We start from the raw sequence: 10,502 nt of genomic DNA, 5'->3' as shown, positions 1-10,502 counted from the left end.
CGTCTCTGGAAACTTAGTGGCCTTGGTGTTAGTCAGCAGATTTTAGAAATATTATGTACAAAACTCTTGTTGAAAATGTCTGCCTGTTACGGTCACCTAAACTGTAGCTCTAAGAATACTCTTGCTAGGGTTGTGTCAATTGCAAGCAAAATAGTTGGCAAACCCTGGAAGCCAGTTTGAGCTCTTGAGTCCTTCAACTAAATATGTATTTGAGATGTCCTTCATCCCAGAGCGCCATCAATATTCTAAACATGACTGATTAGATCTGAGCTGCAGACACTGACGCGTAATATGACATGTCTATATGCTTGTCTTAAATTTCCACTCTGGTGGACAATAGCACCTGTTTTAGGAAATAAAAGTAAAAAAAAGAAAACACTGTTCACTCCCAGCTCAGCACCAAACAGCAGACACAGTGAGTGACTAGCTGATGAACATAGTGAAGCATTTAGCAGCTAAAGAACCAGATATTTCCCTGACAAACGTGCACATGCTTTTTTGTTTATTGCTTGTGTGAACAAGTGAAGCGGCCATCACAGTTTTTAGGCCTCCCAAACCACGACTCAGGCCTGCAACGAGGGTTTTCTGTTACTCTGATTGTGTGTGTGGGACTGTGGGTGCACAGTATATTGATGACCGCATGTAATAAATGGCAAACTGTTTTTCTAATGCTTTTGAAGTATATTTGATGTGTTAAAGTCAATCACATTCATGTTTTGATAAGAGCTGGTTAAAAGGGGTAAAATACACTTAAAACACAAGATAAAATGACTTAATAAGAGGCACAGACCTTTTATTTACTTAATTATATTGGAGGTACCGCCAGTTATTTTAGTTTTCATAATAAAGGAACAAAAGTTGTAAGAATAAGTATATTCATGTATAAGAACAGGTAATCGCGCCATTACGATTAAAACTGTACCCAGGACCCCGCCCATAGTACTACTACAACCTAGCAGATTCACATAATACTATATAGCTACATGGGACGGGTGTTACATAAACACATTTAAATATCAGAAAATGGTTTCATGCAGCCAAAAGTCATCTGTTCAAATGTATTATTGTGTTAAACTAACAGCTGAAAGATAAAAGATATCCAGTTTGCTTTCATATCCGCACATTTGTGAAGCTGGTATATTGCTTGTAAAATGACTCGATGAACTATGAATCAATTAAGAATTTATTTGGTGATTAGTTAACTAAGTCTCAGCTCTTTTTCCTTTACAAGCAGGGCCTTGTTAGAAAATGGGACCAAAAAGCCATCATGAGATCAGGTAACTCGAATGCAAGCGCCCATCTCTTCCTGGGTGAGATTGTAAATGCCCCGAGAAAGTATGACCCGATGACCTGAATATTCCATTAAAAAAGCATGGAGAGCTCCTCCAAGAGTGTAAAACGCAGCTTTTGCAGTGTCTCCCCACACTTCCACCATGGATATCCGATCGATACGGGGAGAAGTAGGCAACAGCATGCTGCTGCTGTTTGGACCACCGCCCATGCAATGCTCTCTCTGTCCCTCTATCTCCATTTCTCACTTCCACTGTTTTCACACCACCCACCTAATTCCCCTTAGTCTCTCAAAACAAGCAAATATTTATTTTGTTTGGCTCCTGGTAGCTGGCCTGCCGCTGTAATTGTCGGTGTCAAACAACGTGACGCTACATGCCACCGCAGCAACTTTACCCGACCTCACGTTTTTCACACTTGAAAACAAGACAAAGGTTAGGAAAGAAAAGAAAATATGGGTAAATTTATCATACTTTGCTCCCGATTAGAGGAAGTGCTTGAAAAGGCAAAATCAGGCCAATAATAATGGGAATATTTCGGATGTATAGGTCAAATACAAAGGAGGAAAATAAAAAAAGAAAGGATGAAAATGTCTGTGTGACTCTTTATGTGGAAGAGCAAAGACCTGCATCTTCATGCATGTGTGTGTGTGTGTGTGTGTGAGAAACAGAGACAGAGTCAATGAGAGCGTCGAGGGGACACAACAGCCCCGTCATCTCCAGATAGGAGCACTTTCTTTGTGTAAAGAGACCAGGATTGGGGACAGAGGTGTGTGCGGTGTGTGTGCAGTAGAGGGCTGTTTGCCCCTGCTTCGTCCCACCTTGCGTCTCAGGTGGCATGTGGGAATGAGATTACTGCTCTCAGGGGCGCTGCAGAGCGGCAGAGGGAGAAAATCAATCAATAAGGAAGTGGCAAAGCAGGAAAATGAGGCGAGGAAAGAGAGAGAGAGGGGAAAACAATTTGGTTGCCACGGCGGACAAGAGGCCGTGCGATGCGCCTCGTCTTTGCGGTCACATTATGCTTCATAGCAGAGTAATGTGCGGCCATTTCAAAGGACAGTCACTCCACAGTACCGGATACCTGCTCAAAGCAGCAGGGCAGCAGCGTCACACGTTGGCGGCCACAAGTGGCGGGAGATAACTTTTAAATCTCTATGGATTAAAAGGAACAGGGATAACCTTTATTTCATTATTTTCTCCTTCGGAAAGTACGACAAATGTAAGCACTGCGCTCTTCAAACGTTTATGGCACTACACGATGGCTCTTCTGGGCTTCAGCGTTGTCCCGGCTCACTCTTTCTGCTTTGTACCGACAGGGCGGAGAAGTTTCACTCTAATGCTGCGTTCACACCGGACGCGTAGATTTTTTGACGCGCATCGAGATTACATACAAAGTCTATGCACAGACGCGATGAGACTGGCCCGCCGCGATTTTGCGATGGCGTGGCGCGTTGGACGCGTTTTTGCGTTGGACGCCGCAAAATCGTTGGAAGCGCGAGTTGAAATTTTTCAACTTCTGCAAAATAATCGCGTGACGCTGTGGCGCGATAGCCTATCAGCGTTGAGTTGCTCCCCCTGTCATCCTGCCGTTGTTGAATCAGGAAATAAATCCTGTAGCCGTCTGTGTTCACCCAGAGCTCTACGATACCTCATATCAACAGAGACCGGACCAAACTATGTGTATGCATGTGTGTGTGTAAACCATACGGTACAAACAATGAATAGACGCTGCCGTATTTACGTCTACGTGACGTTATTGAGTGCTGGTGGAGCTGCTACGATGTTAGCATAGCCTAGCACCGATCCATCAGAGCTCCATTGAGAAGACAAGTAGCCTACAAATCGGCATCATTATGTAGTTATTTCGGAGTCCCTTTTTGTCGGAGAAGACAAGTACAAATCGGCATCATTACGTAGTTATTTCGGAGTCCCTTTTTGTCGGAGAAGACAAGTACAAATCGGCATCATTATGTAGTTATTTCGGAGTCCCTTTTTGTCGGTTTATTTTCCGTTGAATCACAGCCAAATCAGTTTATGTTGTGTTCCTACAGCTGTAGTAAACAGCGACCGGTGGCTTGCTAGACAGTGAATACAGCTCGATGAAATCCACGGAGCTCCTCTGAACAATATTATGAACCAGACACGACGGCGTTTGGCATTCCGACGTTTGAGGGACTTCCACAACACGTACAAAGCAGCAATTGTCCTTATTCCCTTCACGGTTGATAGCGGAAAGAAATGACGGCCAGGTGAACGGCTTCCAGTCGCTAAACCACGCCCCCTCTCCGGCGCTACGCGATTTTGCGGCGTTTGGTGTGAACACGACCGGCGGCGCGTTTGATGCGATTTTGCAGTGCGTCAAAAAATCAACGCGTCCGGTGTGAACGCAGCATAACACTGTAATTTACAGGCCATGAAGTAACGCAACAATACCTCGGGCCTTTCTGTCATACATTTGAAACAACAGGATTTTTCATGGAATTACGATAAAGATGTTTATCTGGTAATTGCATAATGATTGGCTGATGGAAAGAGATAACTGTAAAACTCTGCATCTTCATGTTATTATTACGACCACACATTTGTAACAGACATTGTAAACATTGAAATAAACAGGCAGAGCGACTAACTAACAACTTGAATTAAGTGCGCTTTTAAACTTGACGACTATTCATGCAGGATATCTGCCTCTGCTCCATCAATTTTGATGATTTAAAAAAAAAACTGTATTTGTTGGAATGCTGTTAAGCATTCCAACAAATCCTGTTTCTTTATTCCACTATTTCTTCCGTCCCCCGTTTCGTCGCAACGCTTCTTCTTCTTCATTTTTTAAGCTACAGAAACCGTTCAACTATCAAAATGTTCAGCTCCTTCAGCCCATGTCTGCTATGACTTTTTCTATTTCTAACCTTTAAACTTTTTGAATTATTAAGCTTTTTGCAACTTTTTTTTGAATGGGTTTCTATGGAGAAGATTTTCAAATCCTTCAAAAACTTCTTCAACTTTCAAATCCTTCAACTTCTTCATACTTTCAGCTACAGACACCATTTCAACTTTCAAATGTTGAGAAACCCCTCAACTATTGCCAACATGATTCAGCTTTTTGATATCTTTTAAACTTTTTGAACTGCAGCAATTTAACTTTTATGATTTTTCAGCCCTTTTCTGACTTTATAATGGGTGTGTATTGCGCAGCTTAGAGTGCGTGATGTCACCGCTAGAGTGAAGAGCAGCTTGAGATTCTTGTGAAAAAAACATTTGTATTTTGCCACTGTGTCCACAATCTTCACTCTTCATGCATAATTTCTGGATGTAGAAGAAGCTAATATTGTCCTTGTCGTAGAAAAATTACTGTGGAATCCCACAGATTTCCACATTTGACACGGAAGCCGTTAATTGAGAGGAAAACCAACTTTCTGCTCCATAGAAACCAATGTTAAACATTTACCTTTTCATCCATTGGTCAATTTACGGATTTTAGGCTATTTTCCTGCCATAACATATCTTCTTGACGAGTGGAAAAACATCCAAAATACTCATGTTTATTGCACTACTTTGTCTATTTGCAATTGTAGATTTCTCCTTCACCAGATAACAGCATGAGATAAGACATTATTTGCATATTTAAACATAAAATGACAGAAAACATAAAGGCTGTTTTTCTCAAAATGAGTTTTTTTTCTCTGAGCCAGAAATCTCCACTTCAGTAGCACTTACATTCACCAAACTTTCCAGTTTCATTCCCGTCTATATTCTGAAGGTTTCTACCGAGGTGTTTGTCCATACATCATTCATAGCCTGAATTATAAAACATCTTATTCCTAGAAATATTGCAACATTTTTTGTATGGCTGTTTTATGGAGTGATACAAAGAGATGGTGAAAAACATTGACTCTAATTTGTACAAAACGAATTTGAAACCTACCTTTATCCAATGTTCACATTTCTGCTCTGGAAATGTATACACATTGGCAATTAACAAGATAAGGCCTTGTTTTTTTTTCCAAAAAATTTGTCTTAACTGTGTTCAACTGGGGCAGTTTCATGGCAATATCTATTAGTTCATATGTTTTACCTATTCACCTGAGGTGTCTCCTTGTAATTGACTTTGAATTGTCATTTTCTTTCTTTCATACCACTCACATGTTCAATCATTGTAGGCCTATGAGTTCCAGTGGCACCCTATAATTGGCATCACTTTGAAATAGTGCATTAGTTACCAGTGCATTGGCTGTAAAAGGTGGTGCGGGTAAGAAATTCCTTTTTCATTACTAGCCAAAGGAAAGGAACACCGCTGTTTGGTTCGACTCTGTTGCTTGTAGGTAACTAGGACAACCCGCATTGTCTGTAACTCGAAGATTTGTGGGAAATTCAGATTACTCTTCGGCACTTTTGGAACCGCCTCGCGGTATCAAATAAAGAAACAAGAACCGTACTGTGTGCAGAATGAGCACAGTGTGAAATACCACTCCATCTCAGCAGAGACCTTTGATGTCTGATGTTCTTCAATGAAACATCTCGCTCACATCAGAGCACCCTATTAAATTCCACTCATACAGGGAGACAGAAAGAGAACGAAAGAGTGAGATTGAGAAAGCCAGAGACAAGGTAGCGCTAACCTTTTGTGTGCATCTGTTGGGAGTGTGTGTGTGTGTGTGTGTGTGTGTGTGTGTGTAGGTGTGTGTGTGTGTGTGTGTGTGTGTGAGTGTGAGAGAGAAAAGGAGGGAGGAGCACAAAATGAAGATGGAACAAAGAACATGAAGAGAACCACATTCCAAAAGCACTTTATTGAATATTTTCGTAAAAATAATCACGTATCTACTCACATCACAGTTTATCTGTTGACTCGAGCAGCACCGGTATCGGAAACAATCCAAACGATACCCACCCCTACTCAGGGGTAGCGACCAAAAAACGTAAGATTGGACTTACACAAAACTGAAACATTTTAAACTATTGCTGCATCAGCTGAATGTCTAAATAGCCAACTTTATGCTAGCAAGTTTGCCATCCAAACGTAAGCTAATATATCTCTGTTGTGCTCACTGCCTTTTTCCGCTGCCTGCAAGTGGCTAAAAAAAAAGTTTAATTGAAATGTAAGTAAAAACACTTAAAAAGCTACAAGTATGAGGGGCTTGAAACTGTGCATTTTTATTCCTGTGGCTTTCCTACTGTGGCTGGTTTAATCACTGACCACTTCAATCAGTAAAACCATGCAACTGTGGTGACAATCTTTCATATTCACAGGAACTACTTTTCTACACTCTGAACTTGTTACTTCCTGTGCGTTACACCACAATTTTTACGAATTGCTAATGGCTTAGCAATTCCATTGTAATTTGTTATGTCAAATAAAGACATTCATACAGTGAAATTACATTTTAAGTGGAAAGGCTCAGCTGACAAACACAGCAACTTGAGCCTCAGCAGTACAGAGAAGGGGACATCTGTGCTCATATGTCGCCCCCTTGTGGACACGATTCAGCACTATATCTGGCTGACTGTGGGAGCCAGATGTATTTATGTCAAGTCATTGCGAATGAAACGCCACTACCCGAATATGGTTAACTTAAGCACTTTCATCAAATCATAGACAAAAACCTATTCTTATGACACTTTACAACAAGCAAAGCAGAAAGGCACAGAGATGACACCTCTTCCTTTCCATTGACACAGTGTAGGATGTACTATGTTATGGCTGCAATATGCTGATGTAGAGTACTGTCCTCCGCAGTTGAGTGCTACACATTCGTTGCATTAGTTAGGTTACGGAAACAATTGAAAAGAAAGTGACTTTGGAGGCTGTTACGAGTGAGATGCTTTCTCTCTTTTGGCCAAAACTGCAGCTGTGGTTTAATCTCTGGTGGCAGTGAGTCGCGGTACTTACATCAATGAAGGAAGGCTAAACAACAGAAACACCTCTCCAGCCTCCACAATGACCATGCAAAAACTGGACATTATAACCTTCATGAAGGTATGATTTATTAACTGTTATATTAGACATAGCTTTCAGCTGGGTGTATCTAATAAGTTAGTTAGTAAGGTAAATAAGTAATATGCTTATGTTTTATATAGAAAAACAACACACATAAACACCTTATCAGTTGTGCTTAAAGCAAACTTTAGAGTTGATACAAATGCATCCAGATGTTCACATTTATTCATTTATGTCCATCACAATATAAATGTATGTTTTGTTTTATAGTCCAAGATCACGCAGATTTTGCTGATTGAAATGTAGTTTCCAAAATAAAAAGGTTTCCAAATCCAAACACCTCTAACTGTGACATACATAGAGCTCCTCCTCACTCTTTCAGCTACTCCTTTATTGTCCACTGATGAAACATTTCAACATGTCTCAACATTTGGAAAAGTAAAATGTGTTTACAATTGTGTGGATCAGCTGACTGTGTCGCCTTCATGGTTTTTATTGCTTGGCCAGAAGCAGACCTGAAGAGCTTCTTAAACCTAAAAAGCTGAAAAGCTTTTAATCCACTTTCAGGTCATCCCCCTCCTAATATGCATGTTGCATCGGGGGATAAAGCTCTCACACATGAAGGCTTTGTCTCTCTCGCTCTCTCTCTGCGATCTTGCCAGGGAATCAGATTAATTAATGTCCATTGGGTGATTCATTTGATACTGGTTTGTGGTGTCAGTGTGCACTTGGCAGGCATGTGTTTTGGTAAGCTAAAGTGGAGTTTGGAGGCTCTAGCGATAAATACACTACATCTACTCTCTTTAATTGCCCATGCTTCCGTTATACTGACCCCCTGCAATCAAAATATCCAATCAGGTCGAGAAAAAAATGAAACTGCTAAGGGTGCAGGTCTTACCCCTCAGGTCCAGCTTGATCAGGGTTAGCTGGAGCTGCTGTAGGGGCCGATGCTGGAGCAGGAGCTGCTGGTGGTCCTGCAGCAGGGGCTGATGCTGGAGCCGGAGTTGGTTCTGGGAAAGGGGAACAATCATAGTTACATTTCATCTCCTCCAGACTTGATTTTTGTAATGCTCTTTTTTAAAGCCTTGCTTTTCGTCATTTTATATTTTACAAGTTGAATTTCATTAACTTATTTGCTTTGTTTTACTTTGTTTCCCTGTGTTGGAGCTATTTATTTGATTTATTAGTATTTTGTTATTTCATTTATAAGTAGTATTGTTTAATTATTCTAGATGTTTGATATATTAAGATTGTTTTTTCTCTTTAATAGTAATTTGTTTCATTATATTATTTTTTGTTGTTTGGGTAATTACTGTGGGCACCTGTGGCTATATATATGAGTAGACAGATGGGACCAGCATGCACCGGGGTGGGCTTATAGTTTTTACTAGCACAGGAGAGACAGCACGACAGGAGTTTTCTTTGTTATTTTTGTTTGTTTGCTTGTTTTGTTTGCTTTACTAAATAAATACAAAAATCGGAATCCTGCATGGACAATCTTCTGCCTGCGTAAAATACCGACCACGGTGCATCAGTGGCGTTTGATTATTGTTTGTTTAATTTAGATTTATGCGACAAATGGCCACTACACCCTGTAACTTTGTTTTTTTGCAAAGAGCTACACAAATAACATCATTATTGTTAAATGAGGACTGCTGAAGCCTCTGGCAGTTACGTAAGAGTTAGAATGACGCTATATATTTCACATGGCTATAAAGAATCTCAAGAAAGTATAATTGTTGAAGGAATTGTAATACAAATCACATTTCAAGAATGACGGAGTTCAATATGAACCAATCAGGCAAAACATCAGCATCCGTGCTGCACTAGTTAAATACAGGCATGCTTGGAAAAAGACTAAACAGAAGTTTTGAATGAGATAATGTATAATGTCTAAAAGGCCAAATATGTTTGTGGTTTATGTGATATAATTGATGGTTGTTTGGGAGTTAAGTTCTACCTCTAAGCCGTTGTACTGGGTGACCGGCCATAGATTTATGAAACACCCACTGAGCTTAAAGCAACACAATTAACAAGTCACAGGATTTCACTTTATGTAATAGACCTCAAAAAGCTGACAATAAGCTCAAGAAAAGTTGAACAACTTGAACTTTTTATATTGATAATCTGTCAACAGTCAATGAGTGTGCCTTTCTGTTGTCTTTTAAAAGATCTGATTTTCTTCTTGATCAATAGCTCGGCCTTACAAGTGCACACAAAGCTGATTGCAGCCACTTGGAGCTCAACGATAGTCTCCAACTTTTGTTTTAAAAAATGACAGCCATAAGGATAAAATAATGATTTGAGAACAGCTGTAGACTTTGGTTAGCTGGGGTCATTTTAGCAGAAAGGGACAACATATTCCTAAACTCTGTATGATCCAGTCCACCCATACAGTTTTCACCATGAGATGGACACTAAGTAAAACAGAAACAGACATAAAATAATCCTGTTTCTAAATGTGCTATTTCAGCCTCTCAAATTAATGATGACTTACCCTGCAGTTTGTCCACATTCTTGGCTTCATTCTCCTTATCGGCTGGCTTGTCCTCCGAGAAGATAAATCAACATTTTTCACATTGTCGGATGCTCGCCTTCATTGGTCAAGCCACGGTCATTAGAGAGACATTTTAATTAAGAAAGCCTTTTGAAAGAAAAGTGCATTTAGCGTTTGACAAATTACTCCCTTGTCCGATCGGCTCTCTTAAAAACAAGATGTGTTTGAGGTGAAATAAATTTAAGAGTGCCCGTTGGCTAATGAGCGATATCAATGGTGTCCGTGTAATGAAACAATTTTATTAGATTCTTTGTTGGCAAGAGTACTGAGCAATTGAATGGATGGGGGAGCAGATAAGAAGCCACTGCCGTGATCTTAGTGGAAACAAATTCAAATTGCTGCATTACAGGCTGGATACAATACTTAATTTTTCAGATTTCAGTCTTGGCTTCCACTGCTGTCACTGACTCATACTGAACAGTATGAAAGCTATTGAACACTTGTCAGGGCATCAAACAAGAATCGATTGCCCTTTGAGAAACTAGATATGACTGAAAATATGTTATAGTTCATCGAGAACATTTGTATTTACTCAGTGAATATACAGCACACTATTTTCTACCACCAGACAAGTCTTACCTTAGCCGGAGCCGGAGCCGGAGCCAGAGCCAGAGCTGGGTCAGGGGTCCTCGAATCGGCTGGCACCTGCGGGCCTTTGAAGAGACCCTTCAACTTGCCAAACATGTCTAGAATCCTAAAGGTGCATTTGCTTTGCCGTCTG

The sequence above is a fragment of the Melanostigma gelatinosum genome (genome assembly GCF_949748355.1).
Source record: "Melanostigma gelatinosum genome assembly, chromosome: 20".
Classification (NCBI taxonomy): Eukaryota; Metazoa; Chordata; class Actinopteri; order Perciformes; family Zoarcidae; genus Melanostigma; species Melanostigma gelatinosum.
This window is presented reverse-complemented; position numbering follows the sequence as displayed.